The sequence below is a fragment of the Belonocnema kinseyi genome, chromosome 2 (assembly GCF_010883055.1).
Source record: "Belonocnema kinseyi isolate 2016_QV_RU_SX_M_011 chromosome 2, B_treatae_v1, whole genome shotgun sequence".
Classification (NCBI taxonomy): domain Eukaryota; kingdom Metazoa; phylum Arthropoda; class Insecta; order Hymenoptera; family Cynipidae; genus Belonocnema; species Belonocnema kinseyi.
In genome coordinates, this window is record NC_046658.1 from 6,110,762 (window position 1) to 6,137,255 (window position 26,494).

Here is a 26,494-nt window from a genome sequence, read left to right on the forward strand (position 1 = left end):
ATATATTCAGTCTGAATGTACTACAGAACATCTGTCTCACTCTATTTTAATGTGGAGTAAAATATGCGGAGTTGAATGTATTCGATGCTGAATCGATTTATAATCCGAAAAATTGTACTATCAACTGCACTAGCCATTCACTCCTAAACTTTTTAACATTGTAGTTTTTTTATTATTTAAGAAAATAGGAAGAATTTTTTGAAAAACCGTCTTTGAATGCAAACGTATGCAAAAAAATAGACAAAAATATTCAACCCTGCGGTCTCGAATTAAATAGCGCAAACCTATTATATTAAATCCCCTTCAAGGCATGTGGTACTTCGTCGTGTGGTTAATCGGGTACAGTTGCCCTGGCTTTTTCGGCACAAAAATGAAAATTTTTTAAAACTGCATGCAGAGATTCCATAAATATCATAACGGACGTCCCCGGTCTCTTTTTGGGTTATAATAACCAAAAAAATGTATTCTGCCTGGAGGACCGAACGAAACGAATGGAGCCTCTACAAAGTACCAGTAAAGACCCCATTCGGTTCCTTTTAAAAAAAAAACTCGAAAAAAAACAGCAAAATCAACTTTTAGATTGTTGAAATTCGGATTCTATGTCAAAATTCCCTATAAAAGGTCATGGAATAATCGCAATAGTTTTTTTTTGCAACGGTAAAAAGTGTTAAAAAATATAAGACGTATAACGCCTGTTGACTGCTACTTACAGGCGACGCGTTTGAAGTATAGCAGAAAACAAGCGTTATACGTCTTATATTTTTTTAAACTTTTTACCGTTGCAAAAAAACCTATTGCGATTGTTCCGTGACCTTCTATAGGAAATTTTAACTTAGAATCCGAATTTCAAAAATTTAAAAGTTGATTTTGCTGTTTTTTCGAGTTTTTTAACAAGGAACCGAATAGGGACCCAATGGGGTTTTTACGGGTATTTTATACAGGCTCCATTCGGTTCCTTCGGTCCAGCAGGGCTGCTACATACAAATTTTATGCATGTGCACTATTTTTAGGTTAAGACCGTTTTTCAGCTGTCTGTCATTCCAATAATGTGCGTCTATGTCGTACCGATGCTGTCGGTGGCACTCAAGAATAATTATGGGAGAATGTTGTAACACACATAACCTCGAAATACACACACACGCGCATTCAATTTAGCAAAATAATTTTTTTTTTGATTAACCCACAAAAAAGTGTGCGGGGACGTCCGTTAACATGCTCCCTATCCTGTCCCAAATTTTTAAGGTAAAATATTTATTATCCTAGGAAATAAACCGGGGTAACATAAAACTGGTAAAATCGATCATTTTCTAACTATCACATGTTCTTAAGATCCTCTGTACGGCAATTAATTCCTTCCATTCTATTTTCAGCCAAGGATAATTTTAAAGTTTCAGATCGCTGTCACTTACTTTAGTCCACGATATCTTCTCAAAATTAATTATAACAATTCGAAAAAAATCACAATATTGCTTTTATATTTTTGAATACACATTGCAATCAATTAAAACTCAATTCATACAAAATTGTTAAAATATTATGCAATCAATAAAAAGGGCGTTCTTATTTTATTTTATACAGTACAAAATTTTATTTGTGATCAGAATATTTGTATACATTCTGCCAATACAGTGAGGCAAAAATTAAAAAAATAATACGTGAATGTAACTTATGCTTTAAAATATAATTTTTATCCCAGCGCAGAGTTGTATTGGTTCAAGTCACAGCTGGGCTCCTGTGGGTTTATTATTTCAGGATTCTGGAGCAAAGTTCTAAATGCTGGCGCTAGAAGCACCCGACTGCGATTTTACACTAATGCATCAATTTACTGGGTGAAACATTAATATTGTTTAGAACAAGTTAAATTTAGGTATTATTTATTAAATTTTTCTATAATTGTACGTAGTGGCTAGCCTGCTGGCGGAAGCACCATTGTGATTTGCTGGCGTCGGCAAGATTGCATTTTTCCGGCTCTTTTTTTTCCTTTTCCTTTTTAAAAAATTCTTTTTAAGTCGCATACTGATGTACGTTGATGCGCTGATTACAAACCTGGACATGAAAAACTTGCAAATATAATTTTCAGTGTTCAAACTTAAAAAATTACATTTTTATTTACGAAGTTTATATACACAATCTGTACCGGCAAAAAGCACATTTCAAGGATAGCAAAGGGACTTTTACGCATATTAGAGTAAGGCCATGTAATTGAGGAGATATTTTGATAGTTTTTGGCTTTTGACGCGTTTAAAGAAACGTTATATGCATAAATCACACATTATCGTCGATTTGCGACTCAAGAATTACTATTGACGTCGCGTGGGGGGCGGAAATGCACCCCTGTGACTAGTCACAAAAATAATTTTGATCGCACCACTACCTCTTTTCCAACGCCACATGGGGGCGGGAAAACATCCCTGTCACTGGTCACAGAAATAATGAAGGTCGCACCCCTATCCCTTTTCCAATGCCACGTGGGGGCGGGCAGGCACCCCTGTTACTGGTCACAGAAATAATGTAAGGTCGCACCCCTACCCCTTTTCCAACGCCACGTAGGAGCGGGAAGACACCCTAGTGACTGCCCTATTGTAAATACCTATATAAGTCACTAATAGGATTCTATATAAGGATCCTATAAGTAACCTAAATAGTATCCTATATAGGGTCACCTATATAGGTCAGTATAGGAGCCACCTATAGGAAATGAAACCGCTTCCTGCACAGGACACTATATAGAATCCTATTAGTGACCTATATAGGACAGATGATGAACCGAAAGTGTTGCGCACTAGTTTCCTATAGCAGATACAGCTGCGTAGTAGTTATTTTTGACTATGCGATTGCCTAGTAGTACGAACCTGTATAGGTTCTAATATGGATTCTAATGTAGGAAGAAGGAACCCATATCCTTACCACAGAACCATTTAAGATTCTATAAAGGATCCTATGCAGGAAGCTGTCTCATTTCCTATAGGTGGCACCTATACTGACCTATATAGGTCACTTATAGGATCCTATATATGTCACTTATAGGATCCTATATAGGTCACTTATAGTATCCTCATATGGAATCCTATTTGTGACATTTACAGGCACTTATATAGGTATTTGCAGTAGGGTGGTCAAACAAATAATTTAAGGTCGCATCCCTACCGCTTTTCAAACGTCACGTGGGGCGGGAAGGCAGCCCTGTGCTTAGTCACATGAATAATGTCCAAAAAAATAATATATTTCATTGTACATAATTCTTGTAATTTAATCGAATAATGGATTGTTTACCTAACCTCTCCGCTTTAGGAATTATTTATTTTATAATAATTTATTTTTACCGTTACTGTAAGTTTTTTGTTGGCACCTATTTTTTATACATAAAGTTTTTATGGTTTTTTTATACCACTTTTTGGAGAGTTTGCATTCGGTGGCACCCCACCCTCATTCAAAACCTCACACCTATCCAGCAGTCCCACTTGTTTTTCATATCACTGCTAAAATATGAATAGAACCCTAACTCTTTTCGAGTATCGAGTATTCCGATTTTTCTGTTTACAAACATCATTTTCATCAGTTTTGACCTTGAAAATTATATGTTCAGGTATTTGCATGACTGAATGCGTAATTCACTTTTACTTCGTATTTTGCTCTTCGCGAAAAGAAGCCGGCAACGAACAATCTTGCCGGCGCCGGCAATGTAGACTCCACCATAATTATGTTCACAGAATGTACACAAATATTATGATCGTAAGTGAAACTTTGTACTATATAAAGTAAGAGAAATGTATCCTTATTAATAATTGTATAAGTTAAACTGTTTATATGGAGTTTTAAATGATTGATATGAATAATCAAATTATCAAAGAACTTTTGTGATTTTTTCCGAAATTTGAAGATTGTTTAACTTAAGTAACGACGATGAGACACAAAAAATCAACGCCTTTTTACATTTTACAAGCCGCATATTGATTCTTAATTTTTTAATTGAATAAGTGCTTGATGATGTTGATGTCTGATTGATTGACTTCGATTTTTAGAATCCTTGTCTTCCTGGATTATCCAAATGGCTATTTCTTCTCTAAACCAATTATTTGTTTAGTCACCAACATTTATACAAACTGTCTTTATTTTTTCATATTCGTACTCCTATACGCAATAGGCAGTCCTACCAAATAAATGGTGGAATCTTTTGGTTAAAATGATAAAAAACAGTTTTTTTTACGTAAATATTGCAAATTTACATACTCTACTCTCACAATCTCGAGGTTTTATATGCAATTTAAAAATCATTGTGTAGATTATAGCAGGTTACGAAGAGGATTCAAGAAACCCCTAAATGTATTCAAAACAGGACCAGAATGGTTACGCAGAACTGAAGGAGGCTTTGCTTGGAATCATTCACAGCTAAAGTAGAGCCATATTTTTTAATTGGACATGCCTGTATATTCGACTTAAAGAGTTACATTAAATATTTCTGATTAAGTAAGATCATCTCTCCCGTACAAAGCAGTATAGACAGGGTGGACACTCTGGGGCTTGCCAAAATGTATGCAACTCCGCATTCACACCCATAAGAATAGCATTAGCGTGTAAGACGGGTTGCATACTTTTTGGTAAGCCCCAGCGTGTCCACCCTGGATAATATTTAAATTGCTTCAGATTGGAACCTCTAAACTTCGTTGAACCCGCATGAAGGGTGTATTGTTTCAATTTCTGTAGCATATGTAAGTCAATAGCAAAAGAGGCAGGGATGTCGGTTCTTATAATGCACTTTATCATACTATTGGCAGCTTTTTCTTTAACTATTAATTTTTTAAATTGTGACAAATTAGTAATTATTCTTAATTAACTGCTATACAGCTATTCTGTCATTCTTGACTCGTCGGGTCGTTTGGTGACACTCACCTGTATTTGGCCGATAAAAAGTGTGCCGAGTAAGACTGACACAATTATACCCTGCATTTCTTCCGTAGAAAACAAATTAATCACTTTTTTACCCCGTTACACCTCGCAAAGCTTTTAGCAGTTTATTAAAATCACTAGCTATGGGTGAGCTCAACCAGCTCGTTCAAGAAACAAGCCCTTTTCGCGGCGAATAGCGATCGATTACGCTTGGAAACAAAACTTTCGATCATGGAAAGAGAGCCCGGTCGCGGCGCGGACACACTGTAGTACTGACAGATACTGCTGCTGGTGTAAGCTTTACTAGTGGTGCTAGTTATGGGTGGGTCGCCGCGTCAGGAAATAGCCAAGATGGCGTGGGCAACTCAGCTACAGGGTCTCGAAAACGAATCGGGCGAGGGTGATTTCCCAGGATGGTCGGGGAAGCATAGAACCATTATCAGCATGCGCAACTAGATCAGTCGATAATATGGCGGGAAGAAAGTTAAAATTGTTCAAGCTAAGAGATAAACATTTTTCGGAACACGGATACGAAAAATGCAACTTTTCAAAAAAAGTAATTAAAAAATTGTTACGCTTGTTTTACATGTATATAAACTCAGAATAAAATTTGATACATTTAACCAAAATTGTATTCAATTAACCAAATAAATATATTGCTATATTGTTAACTATAGGTTTGGTTGATTCAATCAAATTCTTTTGGTTAATAAAATTTGATGGGCCACATTTAATATTTTAGTTAATTTACCCGAATTTTAAATTTCTCTAAACAAAAAGTTTGTTGCATGAAAATGATTAATTAATTCACATCGTGGATCTAATTATTGAATTTTTTCAACGTGTTTTTATATATAAGTTAAAAAACTAGGTCTGCACCCTACCGATGGAAATCTCAGAGTATATGCTAAAGATTCGCAAGGCTCTGAGAAGCTCTGAGAAATTCTCCGCAGGCACTTAGGTAGATGTATTTAAAAGTCCAGGTAGCTCGTTTAAATGTTTTAAGAAGTTTAAAATGTCCTTTCCGAAATAAAAATACGATAATAAATAACAAGCAGAGAGGTTGAAATTGAAATAAGAATTCTATCATAAGTTACAAGCAGAGAGACTATTTCAATAGAGTAACCTACAGTCAAGGGTCCTTTGTTAAGCTTTCGGATTAAAATTTAGAAATAGATTTATTCAAATTTCATAGTTAACAGTCTAAAACATAATAATTCGAAATCTCCGAGTTTCGATGATTTCAAGTATCTAACTTTTTTTTAATGTTTAAAAACGGGATTAACCCTACCGGAAAGAATCTTTGAGTATATACTAAATATTCTTTAGGTCAAAGAATCTCAAGGAGATTCTCCACAGGCACTCAGGTAGATATTTTTAAAGGTCCAGGAAGCTCGTTTAAATGGTCTGAAGACTTTAAAATATCCTTTCCGAAATTGAAATAAGAATACGATCATAAATAACAAGGAGAGAGGCTATCTCAATAAAGTAGCCGACACTCAAGGGTCCTTTGTTAAGCTTTCGGATTAAAATTTAGAAGTAGATTTTTTTTAATTTCGTAGTTAACAGACTAAAACATAATAATTCGGAATCTATGGGTTTTGATGACTTCAGATATCTAACTTTCTTTTTTAATGCTTAAAATTGGAATTAATAGAACGTTTCTCGAAAATGGAATGAGATACGCCGAAAAAGACAACATTTTTGAAAATTGTATATCAGTATATAAGTTATAATTATAAATAAGTATAATGAGAAAATTCATCAATTAAAAAAAAATGTTAATAATTTAAAGAGAAATTTAAAAAGGGAGAGCGGATTAGCCACGACCAACTACTGTAAATAACTCTGCCCGCCCGGTACGTGACGAATACAAAAGGAACATTATATTACCGTCGCACCACTCTTCAAACGACCACTAAAAGGATCTTGAAAAGGACCCAAATCTCTCAAACTATCTCCGAGACTATTTTTTTTCAAATCGATATTATTTATAGACTCAAATGGGCCAGGCTATTTCGCTAAAGAAAACTCAAGAGATTTCTTTCGGTAGGGAATACGACGTTTCTCGTAAATGGAACGAGATAAGCCATAAAAGACAACATTTTTCAATCCAACTAGAATATTGTATATCAGTATATAAGTTATAATAATAAATAAGTATGAGGAAATTCATCAATTAAAAAAATAGTGTCAATAATTTGAAGAGCAATTTAAAAAGGGAGTGTCGGATTAGCTACGGCCAACTACTGTCAATAACTCTGACCGTCCGGTACGTGACGAATACAAAAGGAACATTATGTTACCGTCGCATCACTCTTGAAAAGATCACTAAAAGGGCCTTGAAAAGGACCCAAATCTCTCTGACTATCTCTGAGACCGGCCAGGCTATTTCGCCTGAGAATACTCTGAGATTTCTTTCAATAGGGCATTGAGAACAGATGTGAAAAAGTGTCAAGTACACAGTAATACAAGAATCTGAATTTCAGTAGAAAAAGGCGGTTGACTTCCAGATGTAACCAAAAGGATCATTTGGAAGTTGAAAGTCAACTGATGATAACATGACTTTCAGTAACGCGCTTGGTCGAAATCCAACTGCTTTATGTAAGTAAAATGTACTTTACAGGTTAATTTAAGAATCTGTGTTATCATCAAATAATAACGTAAATTCATAAAGTCTTTTCAGACTAGATGGAGCTATGTATTAAAAATATTTATAATTAAATTTTTCTAAAAAAAAGACCTCCTTCGATCCACTGGGAATTGAACCACAGAACTTGCGATTGTCAATCGGATGCTTGTCCCTTTAGCTACTCGAGAGATCGAAAGAAGAATCCTTTTTCAGAAATACATGCATTATTTTGCCAGGTGTTACAGAGCAAATTTTTCAAGGAATATTTGTTATCATCAGAGAATTACATAAATTCTAAACGCAATTTTCAAACTAGATGGATCTATGTATTAAAAAGGTTTATAATTCAATTTTTTCTAAAAAAAGGTCTCCTTCGCTCCTCTGGGAATCGAAATACAGAACTTGCGATTGTCAATCGGATGCTTTTCCCTCAAGCTACTCGAGAGATCGAAAGGAGAATCCTTTTTCAGAAATACACGCACTATGTTGCCAGGTGTTACAGATCAAATTTTTCAAGGATATTTGTTATCATCAGAGAATAACATAAATTCTAAACGTATGTTTCAGACTAGATGGAGCTATGTATTAAAAATATTTATAATTCATTTTTTTCTAAAAAAAGATCTCCTTCGCTCCACTGGGAATCGAATCACAGAACCTGCGATCGTCGATCGGGTGCTTTTGCCTTAAGCTATTAGAGAGATCGAAAGAAGAATCCTTTTTCAGAAATACGTGCATTATGTTGCCAGGTGTTACAGAGCAAATTTTTTAAGGAATATTTGTTATCATCAGAGAATTACATAAATTCTAAACGTAATTTTCAGACTTGATGGAGCTATAAATTTAAAATGTTTAAAATTATTATTTTTTTCTATAAAAAGATCTTCCTAGCGGAGAAAAAGAGATTTTGTTTCAGAAAATTCTTTAATTTTTATTTTACGTTCGATGTCGCAGTTTATAGTCGCTTTGTTTGTTGCATGTTAACCCGTAGGTGTCAAAGTAGGTACCTCTTTCATCATCTTTAGCCTAGAAGATGATCCAGTGACTTCCAGATTTGGATTGTTCATCAAGATTACCCACAATTATAGATGGCCTCGTCCGACATTCAGGAATATGATCTGCAGGGAATACGACGACTGTCCGAACTGGTGGGTGTCAAAGTACTTGTAGAATTAGTAAGCTGTTAATACGTTTTAGATTATAATGGTAAGGTAGTTTTTAAAATTAAGTCTACCAGTAGTTATACTATATCACTTCTGGAACACTTATGTAGTTCCAGCTGTCACCATTAGATGGAGCCACTAGTCAGTTCTCAACAATCGGTAACTGCTCAGTCGGTAAGATACATTTCTGCCACTGTTTTACCATGTATATTGTTCAAGCTGGAGCTGGCAGATGACGCCACTATTGTTTATAGTTCAAGCTGTGGCCGCAAGATGGCGCTCGTGGAGGGGGATTCCCCAAAGTTCTAGAAAGATCTAGGCGTTTCTCGAAGTTTCTAGAAAGTTCGACGTTATATTACCATTTTTTTTACTTGGATCGAAGATTCTCCAGAGTTCTAGAAAGATCTAGGTTTTTCTCGAAAGTTCGGCCTCCTTTCAGTACCAATAAATATTTGAAAAGTTATTATTTATTTATTTCAGTATTATAAAGAATAGCTTTTTGAAATATTTTTAAAAGAAAATCAATTACATATATTAGTTCTGGAAACGTTCGTCGAACTTTCTATAAAATACACAATTGATTTTTCCAATTAATCTTCTCCCTTTTCATTATCATTAAATATTTAAAAGTTATTATTTATTAGCGCATTATAAAGAATAGCTTTTTGAAATATTTTTCTGAAAAAATCAATTACATATATCAGTTCTGGAAACGTTCATCGAATTTTCTATAAAACATGCAATTGATTTTTCCAAATAATCTTCTCCCTTTTCATTAGCATTAAATATTTAAAAGTTATTATTTATCTCCGTATTATAAAGAATAGCTTTTTGAAATATTTTTTTGAAAAATCAATTACATATATCAGTTCTGGAAACGTACATCAAATTTTCTATAAAATACGCAATTGATTTTTCCAATTAATCTTCTTCCTTTTCAGTATCATTAAATATTTAAAAAGTTATTATTTATGTAATTTAATTATATAAAGAATAGCTTTTTAAAATATTTTTTCTGAGAAATGCGTATGAAAATCAATTACACGTATCATTTCTGGAAACGTGCATCGAATTTTCTATAAAATACACAATTTATTTTTCCAATTAATCTTCTCCCTTTTCAGTATCATGAAATATTTAAAATGTTATTATTTATGTACTCCCATATTATAAAGAATAGCTTTTTGAAATATTTTTTTGACAACTGTGTAAGAAAATCAATTACATATACCAGTTCTGGAAAAGTTCATCGAATTTTCTATAAAATACGCAATTGATTTTCCCACTTTAAATTGTTAAGCACTGCTTTCAACTAAATAGTTAAATAAAAAAAGTTAATTGCAATAAGACATTTTAGAAAGTTTAATTAACTATCTATAATCATTATCACTCAATAAAATTTCAAAAAATATCAATCAACGTACATGGAAAAAGAACATCTTTCTAGTACATTAGTTCTGGAAACGACCGTGCAGCATATAAATGTGAGGTTGCGCTGCAGCGAAGCTCAGTTGATCACGGGAATCCCAAAGCGTTTGAATGGAAGTAAGTGCATAGGAAGTATAGTGCATAGGAAATTATTACGTCGCAGTTTAATTAGCTGAGACATAAACAAAACCATAAACATTAAAAAGCTCCACCATAGCTGATTTCTGGAGCTCATAACGTCTAGGAGGTTGTGAGGGGTATCGAGTCTCATTTTTCACAGTTATCTAAGTATATGATTGTCACAGTGTTTTCGAAAAAGTAATAAGTGTTATTCTGTAGTGAAGTGCTTATTTTGTGTGTTAACTATAAAAATAATATGGAATTTACAGTGTATGGAGAAGGGTATGGTATACACATGTGAATAAGTCTGACCTAACATTCAATTTTTGTTGATGGATGCCCTCTTTTTAAACCTTAGGTATTGGACTATCATTAGTGTTAGTTCGATTAGTTTATGCTTATTCACATGTGTATACCTCACCCTTCTTCAAACACTGTAAATTCCATAGGTGAGACTCGATACCCCTTACAACCCCCTAGACGTTATGAGCTCCAAAAATCAGTAGTGGAGCTTGTTAACGTTTTTAAAATTTTTATTTTAGTCACAACAACAACAAAATTGCTGCCACTACTGTCGCTGCTATCAATTTCATGAAAAAAAGGTTTTGAAAGAGGTAATTTTTTTTTCAAATTCTATTTTAAATTCGTTTTTGAATTCTATTTTAAATTCTATTTTAAATTCTATTTTAAATCTATTTTTTAATTCTATTTTAAATTTATATTCTAAATATTAAAATATAATAAAAAATGTATTCCTTATATTGTTTCAGGCTTCAACACAAACAATGGTTCCCCAATCATCTTGAAACGAAGAATCATCAACGTAAAATCATCAGCAGAAAAGGAAAATAAAAAAAAATAAAACAAAATTAAATATAATTCTAAAAATACAAAAAGATCTTTAATAAATATAAAAAATATAGAAAATGTTTTGTAAACAATCTTTTCTAATTTTATTAAGATAAATGGATCTAAAAAATTATTTTTAATTTTTTTATTGTGTGTGTGTGCGTGTTTATCATAGGTATAACAATAGAGAAAGATCGCGAAAATTTAAATCGCCTGTACAAAACTTAAATCTAAATAAAATTTAAGTATTAAGAATAAGAAAATAAACCCATCACTACCTTTGAGATCCATTGTTGCTGAAGAAAATTTACAACCCATCGCTGATAAGGAATTCCATCATTGAAGTTTGCGAGAGGTACAAAAATGTGGAACGCGCGAAAATTTAAATCGTTTATACATTACTTAAATCTAGATAAATCTAAAATATTAAAAATAAGAAAATCAACCCATCGCTGTCTTTGAGCTCCATTATTTGAAAGGAAATTTTACAATCCATCGCTGATAGAAATTTCCACCGTTGAAGTTGGTTAGATTGTTGGGTCCACCCAAGTAATGTAAATATAGGTTTTTATTTAAAACTGCTTCTTCCGTTGTTTGAAATTTTGCCTCGTAGGCAGAATCGTCAAAAATCTTTATGATTCTGTTAGGTAGGAATACGGCAATTTGATTCTGCATTTCCACCATAATCTTTACGCCATACTTGGTGTTCACTTTACGAAATTTATTCACCACATACTCCTTATTCATTGTGAGGGTAGATAGCGGTTTTACAGGCGCAGCTCCTTCCATACGTCCAATTGCGTTCACAGATTTAAGATCCATCTTCTCCAAACGTATCGTTTTCCACGTTTAACTTTTACTTCACACTTTTAATTTTTTTTTTAATTTTCACTTTCTTTTTTTTTTACTTTTACCAGAGAACTAGTTTGGTACCGTGTTTGGCGTTACACTAAAACTGTGAGCATCTAACGCTGCTTTTATAGTCAACAACCCCTCTCTTCAGTGGAAGTTCTGGAAAGTTCAACGCATATGTTAGCATCTCTCTAACAGAATATACATAGAAATTTCTAGAAAATGAGAGTTGTACGTCTTTATTTTCTTTGTCTGAATTCCAGAAAAGACAAGTTTTAACAGACTCGACAATGGCATTCAAGTGTCGAATTAAAACGTGCATTGTAGCCAATCTTGCTCATAAAGACAGTCTCGCTTTTCTCAAGGACGCTTCAATTCTATTTGAAGCAGAGGTTGGTGAGGCCCTACGTGAGTATAAATCTTTTAAGATCAATGCACAACTCATCGCCTATGACCTCAAAATTGGAAAACAGAAACCGGACCAGAAAAATTTCGAATCTCAAAATGAAGAAATGTACTTTACTACGGACTTGAAATCATGTTTCACCAATAATGTCATAAACCCGATTTTGGCTGAAGTAGAGGAGTTTCAAGAGAAAGATTCCGGATGGACACTACACTCTATCGTGAAACTGGAAGTGAACATCAGCAAATCAAACCCTATGATAGGTAGTTCATAAATTAAACTACTAAAGGAAATTGAGGATAGGAAAGCCTTTGTCAACGTTAAAAACATATATGATAATGAGTGTTTCAAGTGGGCCATCTTATCGGCGATGCATCCAGTTAACAAAAATCAGTACTTATCTAATCGAGTTACCAGCTACAAACAGCACAACGAAGAACTAAATTTTTCCGGTATAACGTTTCCTGTGGCACTAAGAGATGTATCTAAATTTGAAAATCAAAATAGTATTTCTGTTAACGTGTATGGACTAAACAAGAAGAAGCATAAATTCTCTGTCGTTCCTCTCCACTTGACCGCACTTAACAAAAGATCAGCATGTGAACCTTCTCCGAGTTTAAGAGGAAGAAAATTATATCAATGAGGACAGCAGCGATGAAGAAGAAGACACAAGTATCCAGAACATTAGACCACCAAATTTCAACTTTCACTACGTTTGGATTAAAGACTTATCCCGTTTAGTCAACAGTCAAATATCAAAATGGAAAAAAAGAAAATACATCTGCGATCGGTGCTTGCACTACTTCTGGAGTATGGAAAAGCTGGTTCAACATACTGAAGAGTGCAAGAAGATGAATGACTACAAAGTGATACTACCGAAACCAGGACAGAACATTATTGAATACAAAAATTTTAAGTACAAGGAAAGGGTGCCATTTATAATTTATGCCGACTGTGAACTCTTCTTCTTCAACCGGCTGAGGATCCGCAAATTCAACCATCGAATACAGAAGTATTTCAGAAACACGAGGTTTTGTTCTATTGGCTATTATTTTAAGTGCAGCTACAATGACACACTGTCCTTCAACAAGTGCTGTCCAGACAATGTGGAACCGGCGAAGTGGTTTGCTTTCGAATTGTTGGAGATTTCCAACAATTGCGAAAGTATACTCAGCGCACTAGTTCCCATAAAACCACTGACTTCACAGGAAAAGAAAGAATTCGTAGAAGCAACAGTGTGTCATATCTGCAGCAAACCATTGTATCCACTAATGAAAAAGGTTCAAGATCATTGTCATCTAACTGGCGTATACTGTTGCCCCGCGCATGAACAATGTAACCTTGCTAACCAGGATGCAAGGACCATACCTGTTGTGTTTTACAACTTGAGTGGGGACGATGCTCACTTTATTATTCGCCATATTGCAACACAGTTTGATGGCAAAGTAAAGGTTTCAGCTTCAACTAAGGAACAATATATATTGTTCACAAAATGCGTTCAAGGCACTCAGATAAAATTCCGGTTCATAGATTCATTCAGATTCATGGTTTGTTCATTGGAACAGTTAGCATCGTACCTTAACCAACACAAAATCGTTAATTCGGTATTTTCTGATGTTGAGCCTGAAAAAGTTCAACTCCTCGCGAGGAAAGGTGTTATTCCCTATGAATACCTGGACTCGTGGGCGAAACATCAGGAAACTCAATTACTAGAAAAATCAAAATTCTAAAGTACATTAAATGACTCGTACATTTCCGATGAAGATTATGCACATGCACAACAGGTATGGTCAGAATTCAATATTAAATCTTCAGGCAAGTATGTAAAACTGTACATGAAGACTGACGTGTTGCTGTTGTCCGATGTCTTCGAAAGCTTCCGAGTACAGTGTCTCGAGGCTTATGGACTCGATCCAGCACATTGTAACACTACTCCTGGCTTGACATGGGATGACATGCTTAAGCATAAAAATGTGAGGCTAGAACTGCTCACTGACGTTGACCAAAATACTAATCTATGACTTCCGCTATGACTACATGCGCAAAAAGTATGGATACAGTTGTAAACTATTGTACACGAACACAGACAGTTTGATCTACGAATTAAAATGTAACGACATTTACGCTGACATGAAGACGGACATACACAATTTCGACACATCTGACTACCCTCGAGAGAATGTTTTCGGAATGCCGCAAGCCAACAAGAAAATTCTCGGTCTCATGCAAGATGAATACGCTGGTAAAATTATTACTGAATTTGTTGGCTTGCGGAGCAAAATGTACAGTGTGCGAGTCAATGGTGAAGACTTTCTAAAAAAAGCTAAAGGTATCAAAGCAAGTGTTGTACAGAAGAGTATCTGTTTTGATGATTATCTTAAGCGTCTTCAAAATTCCGATATTCAAACAAGAACTCAGTATTCGATTCGATCGCGGCTTCACAAGTTAGAGACAATTAAACAGAACAAAATTGCATTGAGTTCATATGATGACAAGAGGATTTTACTGAAAGACAAAACAAATACTGTAGCATGGGGCCACTACAAAATTAATAAAGTCGAAGATGACAACAACAATTTAACCTAAAGTGACGATGAACTGCTAGACTTCCTGGTAAACAATTGCATTTTTGTAAGTAGTAGGCTTATTTTTTTCTAGTTGTGAATACTAAGTGAATCATTGTAAATAGTAGGTTTAGTTTATTTTTCCTAGTCTTAAGGCCATGTGACGAGAGGGTCACGTTACCAAACCTGGTCTTCAATTTTTCTTTCCCAACTTACGTCTAAACGAAATGAGGTATCGCTTTGAAAGTTTGGGAAATGAAAGAGGAGGTAATACAGTCCATGTCTCTGCTTTGTTCCGGTGGAAATTTTAAAAAAAATTTATTTTTGAAGAAAATACCAGTGGAAGTTTTCTTTTCCAACTTACGTCCATACGGAATGAGATATCACGTTAAAAGTTTGGCACAATATATAGAAGGCATGCAAGAATCTGTCTCTGGCCCTAATTAATTAGAATAGTGAAAAAAGTTTTTTTTTATAACTATTTTGGAGAGATACCGACCGTGCTGTTGTCAAACCCTGTAAGCAATTTGCAATGTTGCGAATGGGCTAGTTATGAGGTTTATATTGACCAAAGTAGGGCAAAACAACAAGAATCGCTCACGAAAATTATGCACAAATAATTCAAAAACTAATGTTTGCACTTGAAATGCAAATAAACATGTTTGGTCTGACATACGTATCAGCCTGGTATCAGCTGTGTCAAAACAGCACTAGCGCAGCAAGTAGACAACTTCGAACTTCTAGGGGTCTGTAGGTAAAGCAGATTACATGATTACCGCCAGAGAAAGCTAAAAGTCAAACTTCTGATGTAAAACCTAAATTTATCCGTCAATAATCATTATTTGCATAAATACACTTTTTTCTTCCTCCAACTCCTTGCAAGACAACAAACGATCCTTTAATATTTATTAACATTTCCCGAAAAAAATTTCCACGTTATTTAAACTTTTATTTTTCAATATGTGTGAAAAAATATTTATCTTAGGGCTGACTTCATCAGCTGTTATACTCATCACATTGCCTTAAATATTAATTGAATTGTTGTAATAGTAGGCTTAGTTTATTTTTTCTAGAATTTAATTGAATTTAATTGAATAAAAAAAATGTATACATGAATTTTCTCTCTTTTATTTATTAAAACCTTACATACAATTAGCCTAAGCATATTAGTTTAACGTTACCTTAACGTTAGTTTAACGTTAATTCAACATTGCACAGAGTTAACATTGCACAGCGTTGATTCAACATTGCACAGAGTTGATTCAACATTTCACAGAGTTAACTTAACATTGCACAAAGTTGATTGCATACCAGATTTATCTATCCAGCTGTTGTGTGAACTGTCAAAGCCCGACCACTTTACAAATATTTTGCTACCACGTTTCTTGATTACTTTCTCTACAAGATAAATGTTTGGATGTTTAACTTTGAGAAGTTCTTGTTCATAGAACCCACCAGCGATGGGTTGATCTTGATAGTCCTTGAGCTTGTACGTCACAGGACTTTTCAACATAATCCGATCAACAGTGAATACCTCAGTCGTCGAATTGGGTGTATATCGTTTCTCAAAGACATGTTCGTGCTTGCTGACTCGAACTCTGTCACCAACTTCAAACTTTGGCCTTGTCCTCAATATATTTCGTAGTTTTTTCAAGCGTTGCATCAGCTCCTCTTCATCCTCGGCATTGACATCTTTTGGCTTCATACCGATTGATCGATGTTTGGCATTGTTGTACTTGGAGATAAGTGTAGGTAAAATATCTATCCACTTGTAGTTACCTCTCAAGCTAAATTGTGGCCACATTTTATTCTTGAGCGTGCGATTGAATCTTTCACAGATTGACGCCTTCATATTACTGTGCGTCTGTGCGTTGAGTAGAGATTGATGCCATATCGTTGCATAAGTTCTCTAAAGTGTGCATTATAAGATTCTTTGCCTTCATCGGTGTGTAAGTTTTTTTTTTACACGACCCTGTACAAGTATAGATTTCATTGCTAAAGTGACATCAGGTCCACTCTTGCTTTTAACAGGAACCGCCCAGGCGTACCTGTAGAAAATATCTATGACGGTAAGTAAGTACTTGTAGTCATTGTTCTCACGAGCATAAGGTAGCATTTCAACCAAATCTGCCTGCCATGTCTCGTCTCTACCACGCATTTGCACACGACGACGTAGATAATTCTTTCTAAAGGGTTTATGTAGTTCTCTGACTAGCCATAATTTTTATTTTTCCATTCTCGAGTGCGTGCAATCGAGCGTCCAACTGAACAATGACTTCAGCGTTACGAACTGACAAATCTTGTTGATTGTGAATCTGCAGGGTTTTAAGTTTCTTGTTAATTGATTCTTCGAGTATATGTATCATCAAATTATTATTGTCAATCTCTGTTCGTATAGATGATGTGACTTGATGCATTGTACGTATCTCGTTTTTTATGATACGCTGCACAAATCCCAAATTGACTGCGTCGTATTGTACCTTGGCCTCGCCAGCGTTACAAAGTCTTTTTCCGTCTACGTCGTAGTGGCCGTCAGAGGTGATCTTAAATCCCATACCAGGCGTTCCACGGCTTGCTGCACCGATTCGATCCAGCTGACGTCCAAACACATCGATGCTCATCGTGATACTGACATTAGAGTTATGAGTACACTCCTAATATACGATTTCAGTTTCACGCAGTTCCTCAATGATTGATATGATTTCATTGTTGTGACTCATGTTGCCTGCTGCCTGGGAAGCTAGGAGTGGTTGAGGATGATCAACTAGTTCGTTAGTATCATCCCAGTAGACGTAGTCAGTCTTTACATTTTTTCTTAACAGCATATACTGTGGTAGGGAACCTCCACTAGTTGACGATCGTCTGCGAGATACGTTAAACATTTTTGCAATAAAGTTCTTGTACTTCACATGTCGGCTGGTGCGAATAGCTTCAGTTGGGCTGTACCGCTTCTTATGTGCATTTGTAGCAATCAATATTTCCTTGTAATTGTTCAGATCATCAGTGCTTATAGATGACTCCTCGGGAGATTTTCTAAACAGCAGTTCAAGCAGACCAAATGTTTTCAGATACTGTTTACCAACAACCTTGATATATTGTCCATCAAAACTAATAGGCTTATCACTAATCATAAGGCTTCCATCACTGAGCTTACGCACACCATAGACCGTATCTAGATACTGCTTTCTGTTTTTTTGTAGCATTCTGAGAAACTTATTTGTTAAATGGTCATAAATGGGAGCAACCTCAGCTTTACCATCATCATCTTCAAGCATAGTTGTATCTTGATCTTCAGCATCAGCCGTCATGAAGGAAGCGTTATCGTCCTCCTCATCCTCCTCCTTCCCATCGTCATCATGTTTGTCAGTTACAGGATCTTTTTCCTCAACTTCTCTCTTAGTTGACGGATGAGATATGTCAACCAGTTTCTGCAGTGGCATGATTATTGGCTTTAACGTTTCACTCATCATTTTTGCAGTGTTTGCTCTACCCATTTTGAGCATTCGTATCGCCTCACTAGCTTTTACGATTTGACGGAGCACCTCCTTCTCTTTGTGAAACTTTAACATGTTGACGTGTTGATGTCTGAATATCTATTGATATCATTTCGACGACCCATCTTGTATTTATAAAGGGACAAAACAGTCAAATCCTTTTATATATCTTCCCTGGTTGAGTTCACTATCCTTGTCAATGACAAAAAATCCATACTTGTCAGTATTCCAACATGCTGAATATAAGTCTCGAAATTGAAAATAACTCATGTCAGTATTGACATGATCATCATATACATGTCTAAAGTTTCTTTCATCCTGCTTGAAAAGTATCAGCAGATTGACATCATCTCGAACTAGATGCTTAGGAATTCGAGCGCAACTTTGACAAAAGTAAAAACTGTCAACATGGGCGTGTCTACCCATACAGAAAAAGGCTCTAAAGTAATCCTGTTTCTCACAGGCCACGTCATCAAATACAATTATATAATTTGGTAGAGCATCACTTGGTTGTATTACTTCTTCATGCTCACTAAAGGGAAGATATTTAACACCGTTCACACTATTCAATACACTTTCCAAGAATTTGCACTTTGGTTGTTTGAGGGATTTCGAGTAGACGTAGCCATTATCAAATTTCAATCCATTAGAGTTTATGATTAGGGTAAGTAATGCATTTGTCTTGCCACAATTTGGTGGTCCACAAAACCCTGCACGAATATTGTCTGGTAGTAGACTACCATGACGTTTCGCGCTCTTCTCTTCTAGTTGGACTATGGTGTCAAAGTTTTCAATCGGAAGTTTGACGATTTGTGTCTCGAAAGCTGCAGCTCTGACTATAACTAACGTCATAAATGCTAAAGCAAACTCGGTATGGGGCTAAAGAAGAAGAAGCCTATTGCAAAGAAGAGGACATGTACTTCAAAGAAGAGGAAATCCTGTTTGAAGAAGAAGCCAGGCACAATAAATAAGCTATTGGCATTTAGAAAGGTTGTGACTGCAGCCAAGAAGACAATGAAACGAAATAGTGATGCAAAAGTGGCCATCAAGTCGGCAATCAGAGGTGCACAGAAAGCTGTCAAAAGCGTAGGCGATAAAAGTCAGGTGCAAAAGCCACGTGTCTTGCCAATACCCTCGAAAGTTGGAGGTGTTTTGCCACTGATTTCCATTTTTGCTGGTCTCAGTGCACTTGGAGCTCTCACTGGTGGAGCAGCAGGTATAGCGAAGGCGGTAATCGATGCTAGCGCTGCTAACAGCAACTGGCAGAAGCTCAACGTCATAATAATGCAATAGAGGCTTTTGCTCTAGGAAAATGCTTACACCTAAAACCCTACAGAAAAGGATTAGGTCTTTACATGAAACCTTATTCAAAGGGACAGGGACTTCATCTAAGACCGACGCCAAAAAACTTGTAGTGAAGCTACTTCACCGTCCACTCACTGATGCCGATCTGTTCAAGTATGCTAAAGCACTAAAGATTCCACATTTTCGTGGAGCGTTTATGCGCAATCAACTACCTGTGAAGGGACCCCACCAAACTGAGTCAGCTTTTGTCAATCTTGATGATAGCCACGGTCCTGGTACCCACTGGGTATCCTATAGAAAGGTTGGTGATAGTGTTCTATACTTTGACAGTTTCGGTAATCTTCAACCACCGACGGATCTAGTAGATTATCTTGATCTTGGTAGCGCGATAAAGTACAATCATCACGCAGAATATTTTCCATCAATAGAACTCTCTTCTCCCAAGAACTATGCCCTTGGACTCGTTGAATTGCTCACATTCAATGCTATCCTAACGTTGACATTGGAAAGAATAAAATGTATGTGAGCGATCGAGTGGTGATCATTCCTACCGGTAGCTACGAGATTGGAGACATTGAGAGTTATATTCAGAAGGCTCTAGCAATTAATGGCATCACAATAAACATCAAGCTCAGTAATAACACATTGCGCAGTGAGATAAAGTGGTGATCGCAAAGTGAACTTTCAACCCTACAATTCTATTGGACGCTTGTTGGGATTCACACCACGTATTCTTGAAGCCAATAAGACTCATACTTCTGATCTACCTGTGACCATTCTCAAAGTCGACGCCCTGCGAGTTGAGTAAAACATCACTACGGGAGCTTACATCAACAATCGTAAAGTGCACACGATTCATGAGTTCTTTCCTATTGCACCACCAGGATATAAGATCGTTGAAGTACCGTCACATCTCATTTAATTTCCAATCGCCGTGAAGACAATACATCACATTCAGCTCCGCATAGTTGATCAGGACGGAGACTTGGTGAATTTTCGAGGAGAACTTATAACAATACGACTACATATAAAATCATCATCATAATGGGTATTGTATACAATCGCAAAGGAGCCTATAAAAGAACGTCGACATGTCAAATGCAAGCCAGTTCTCAAGCAGCACACAAGTCGCTAACACCTCAGAACGTGCTCCTGCTGACACAACTTGGTCTGAAGATCAGATCTCTTGTAAAAAGAAATTGAAACGTCCATTCAGAATATTTATCATTTCCATTTGTTGCTGCAACAAAAATGGAAGAAATACTGAACATTCAAGCACCAGTAGCCTCTGATGAGTCTATAGCTCACTATGAGATTCATGCAGATCAGCCTTATGCCTCTTCAACATTCAACAACAGCGATGAAATTCGAATTGCTATCCAGCATCAAGATTTATGTATACTACCCAGCAAGAGTTCACTGCACGTATATGGAAGGCTGACAAGACCTGACGGAGTCTCAGCTGTTACTAGTACATCACTCGTGATCAACGGCATCTGCTATCTTTTTGATGAAATTCGCTGTGAACTCAATGGTATTGAGATTGAACGTTGTAAGAATGTCGGTCTCACTAGTACCATGAAAAACTACGTCTCACTTACACCTGGACAAATTAATTTTATGGAGAATGCAGGATGGCTCGACATCCCGGAAGGAACAAAACGACTTACCAATGATGAGGGATACTTTGATGTTACTGTTCCACTCAGTACGATCTTGGGATTTGCTGAAGACTACCGAAAAATCGTTGTAAATTCAGACACAACAACAGCCAGGAACCGAACATCCATTTAAGATCTCGATACATAAAGTAAAGTGGATGATACCATATGTAGTGGTTTCAGATCAACAAAAGATACACTTGCTAAATATAATTGGAAAATATTTTCCCACAAGCATGAGTTTTCGCTCATGGGAACTGTATGAGTACCCCCTGCTCCCCACCACCTCAAGACATATAGGGACTGTGAAAACATCAACTCAGTTGGACAAACCACGGTACATTATACTGGGTTTCCAGACTGGTAGAAAGGAGAAACTAGCCAGATATGCTAATCGCTTCAACAACTCCAATATAACCAATGTGAAGTTATTTCTTCAATTCACAGTACTATCCGTACGGTGACTTGAATTTGGACTTTGATCATAATCAGTTTGCGCTACTTTATGAGATGTATGCAAACTTTCAGGCAGCATAATACGGTAAAGAGCCTAAACCAATGTTGAAGAAAGGCGATTTCAAAGAATATGATCCACTTACTGTCATTGATTTCTCAAAACAAAATGAGTTTCTCAAATAGGCCTCAGTGGACGTTCGTTTGGAATTTGAATCTGTAAACAATTTCTCTGCTGAAACTGCAGCCTACTGTCTAATTATACATGACCGTATGATTCAGTACCAACCCCTTAGTGGAAGCGCGAAGAAATTGATTTAAGATGACAGTGGTGGTGGGGGTAATATTGATTGTGGTGGGGTTGAAAGGTTTAAAAGAGCGATGATTTCAGCAACAGACTTCACTTTTCATCAATAGAGGGTTTATCGTGGACGTACAAGGCTTCAAAAAACCAATTAATCAGTTAATTTTCAAGGAGCCTAAAAACTTTCATACGAAAAGTTAAACGACCTATAATTTCATATGCCTCTGATCAGATAATAGTAGAATAATAATATTTAAAATAATGGATGCAACCTTTGATAAAAACGTATTTAGAAATTTCATCGAAAATTATTTGCTAATTCGAAGCATTATTTTCTATCGAAGTTGATACGGAGCCAGGAGATTCTCAAGAAGTAAGTCGTATATAGAAAGAACTTTGTATGGAGAAAGAGTTTTTGCAGCACCATCCCGACACGAGATATCGCAAGTATCAACACCTGACCAAGTGCAAGAAGGTTCTTACAGTAAAGATCCAACTAAATGGATTGTCAATGATGCGCTACGTGACTACGTAGCTAAACATGGCTTTTGTCAAAACAAGAATGAGGACTTTCCTGGTTCATTACGACTGTATTGTGATTATTGAAGGTGTTTCTCTGTTTTTTTTAGCGCAAACTTTTAAGTGGAGAGCAGACTTCACATCAGTGTTTGATTTAGTTAGATATCAGAGGTTCTGCATTCTGTGTTCCATGCTAGCTTTTTCTTAAGAGTCTGCATTTTCGAAGGGAGGTTTTAATGATTAGAATAATGCGAAGAAGCGTATCAAAGAACACGAAAATTTTGGCGGTCATCATGAGTGCACGACTCGGATGAACGATATAGCAAAAAGTTTGGGCCGTATTTATCAAAGCAATGCACTTCAACTTGAGCAGGAAACAGAATATGGGAAGAACGTACTAAAACGTGTAGTCGCAATAATGAAAAGTTTGGTTACACGAGGACCACGATTTCGAGGGCATAATACAAAATTTGGTTCCAAACACGACGGTAACTATATGATATCCTTGGAATTGATTTCCCAGTTCAAACCCATTTTACAAACCCATATAAATCAATATGGGGACCAGGGTTCTAACAGAGCAAGCTATTTATCGAAAACTACTTGTGGAGAATTTATTCAAATCATGGACGATAAAATACTTCAAACGATTATAAAGAAGTAAAAAAGCCAATTGTTATTGCATCATCGTTGATTTGATCCCCGACATTTCACATACGTATCAACTAGCTTTCATTATCAGATATGTGATTAAAAATGAAACTCATAAAGAACATTTACTTCGTTTCATAGAAACCCCAGGTCACGAACCAGAGGAATTATCAACAGTAGTTAATAATGCACTAATGTGACTTGCTTTATATATTATGAATTGTAGACGACAAGCCTACGATACTTTTTAGAATATGTCTGGACCTTACAGCAGACTTCAAGCTCGATTTAAGGAGTGAAAAAAATACGCAGATTATTCGCCGCGTTCTGGGCATTATCTGAATCATGCTGGTAGTACTCACGTAGCAGAAAATTACCAAAATCTGTTGCATATTTCGGAATTTTACAGAATATATGTTCTTTTTCACGAGATCAACTCGCCTCTGGGAAATCTATAAATCTCATTGTACAAACTCAGAGCATCGGCATGTTTCACTAAAGACACTATCATTCACAAGGTAGTTTGCTCGAAACGATGCTCCTCGTACGCTGGATACATTTTTTAAGAAACAATAGCTGCGCTAGAAGCGGTTGAGAAAGATCCCCATGAAAAGCCGATCACGAAGGACGAAGCAAGAGGAATACGCTATAAGCTGGAAATCTAAGAAAACGCATTGATTCAAGTTTTATGGAACTTTTTTCTATCATATTTCAACGCAGTCATAAAAAAATTGAAATGTGTGAACACTACTCTTTCGGACGTAATTGATTTTTACAATAGGCTCGTCAAAGTTGTATCTGCCACCCGAAAAGAATTGGATTTCTACAAGAGTAAGGCACCTGCAATATCTTCGAATCGAAAATATCGAACCCTCACAAAACGTCTGAAAACGAGAAAAGTGATGTATGATGAGGTCAGGAACAACGAAACTCAACACGTCGGCCGTAATCATTTTAAGATCAATACTTTCAACGTGATTTTGGACAGAATGTTATCTGAATTTAATCACAGATGCTCAGTTCACAAAGCGATACATTCACAATTTTCACTTCTTACCGACATGAAACATTTGAATAACCAACATCTTTATGAGGAATCTAGCATTCTAAGAGAATTTTACGATCAAGATCTTAAAGAAGCCTTGGACAATGAAATTGTTTTTTTCGAAGCCTATTGCTCTAAAAAAATCCATAATTATTCAACAATTGAATTTTTTAAATTAATTTAAAGTAATGATCTGCATACCGTTTACCCTAATTTTGTAATCGCAATACGAATACTTGTTTTTACTCCAATATAAAATTGCAGGCCAAAAGGTCATTTTCAGTTCTGAAATGCGTTAAAAAATACCTTTGTTCATTGCTTTGTGAATAAAAATGCTGTGGATTGTTACGATATCATTCGCGAATTCGCTATTCAAAAATCAAGACGCAAACAACTTAAATCATTGCTATTGCTATTGGTATTTTGAGAATAATAAATAAGTCTTAACAACAATAAGTCCTGGAAACTGAATAAAATAAGTTAAAATTGATCAGCATTCATTTTCACAATAACGTTAAATTTGATGCTGGAATCCAAGAATCAATTTATCTGGATAGCCTATCCACTTGACAAAAAATGTTTTTTTGTTTCCCTTGCCTTTGTTCTGTAATATTTTTTCAATCTTAAACTCTTCCTCAGCTATATCTATTGTTTACACCGGCCAAGTCTTGCTCTTAAAAATTCCATAAATTTCTTCTCCTTCTAAATCCTTTAACTCAGAAACAAAAGATGATTGTATTCGATTTAGAATTCGATTTAATTCGAATATTCCTTCACTCCAGCCTGACTCGTGACCTTTCTCAAAGACGCCATTCTGTCGACTGTTTCTGCCTTGGTCATCGACTTTGTATTTAGGCTTTTTTGTAAACCTCTTTTCTTTACTAAAACGCGACTGAATATTTTCCCATGCTTTGAACGCATTGAATACAGCAAATACAGCCGATGTTATTCTGATACTACTATTCATGTCATCATTGTAAGCATCTACAATTTTTTTGCAAGATATCAACGTATCGTCGACTATTTTGATGTCTAAAATAATACAACATGCGCTATTTAAGATTTATGTACTGTAAGCTGCAGTGTAAACGTTTTTTGGTACCTTTGCACTGTAAACGGGGTCGATATGACCCAAGGGTGTTTTATTTATTAAGGTGATTTGACAAATCTGGCAAAATTTATACAATAGCACTAAACCTTCTACTTTATGAATCAGTCGAACACTTACAGGTTAAAAATATTTTTCCAAGAAATAATTGCATATAAACAATGAAAAAAAAGAAAAAGGCACGATATTGTTTAAACAGTTATAATTTAAGTTATAATTTAAGTTATATAAAATAAGTTATAATTTAATAATAAGAGCAACAAACTGATGAAATATAGAATAAAAGCCGTCAAATTCAAGCTGAAGATACACACTTAAAGATACAATAAACAGATATAGGCTATTTAAAAAGGAAATGCTTAATTTTTATGCAAATTTTTAATAGAAAATATTAACCTATGAGAGTATTACTGCTTAAAAGACAATACACGATTTTCTTAGATTTTATACACACTTATTTATGTAAATGTTAAAAATGTGTTAAAAAATTGACTCTTAAAATCACTTCCGAGTCGCGTTCCTCGCCGCCATAGTAATCAACTGAGATTCGGGGACGGAGTGTCCATTCCACCTTTTTAGATACCCTTAGATTCTCTACCTGCGTGAAATTGGTTTGGGTAGGGATAGATCTTTGGCTCTTTTCTTATATCGGGGTAACCGACGCAGTGAATTTCGTCTCGGTCTTATTGACCCCCGGTTACAGTGCGAGGATTAACATCAGGACCCCGTGTTACGAAAATTTTATTCCATTATCTGACAAAAATTTTTGAAAATTTAAACCTGCAAGCTGCTTCTTTTTCTTTGTTTGTAAGAAGATAGGTATGTGATTGTTACGTTTTAAAGAATACGCTCGAAGCCGTGTCTTACTTCTAAAGCAGATTAATCCCGAAGAGGCTTAACCCAGGCAGATTAACTTAAAATATAAATTACTACTAGTAGAAAAGTCAACTAAATTAGCATCCCATACATTATCAATAGAGCTAACATTATAATGTTATCTTTAAAATTTTTTACGAATAAACCTATATTCAGTAAATGTGTCATGTGACTTTA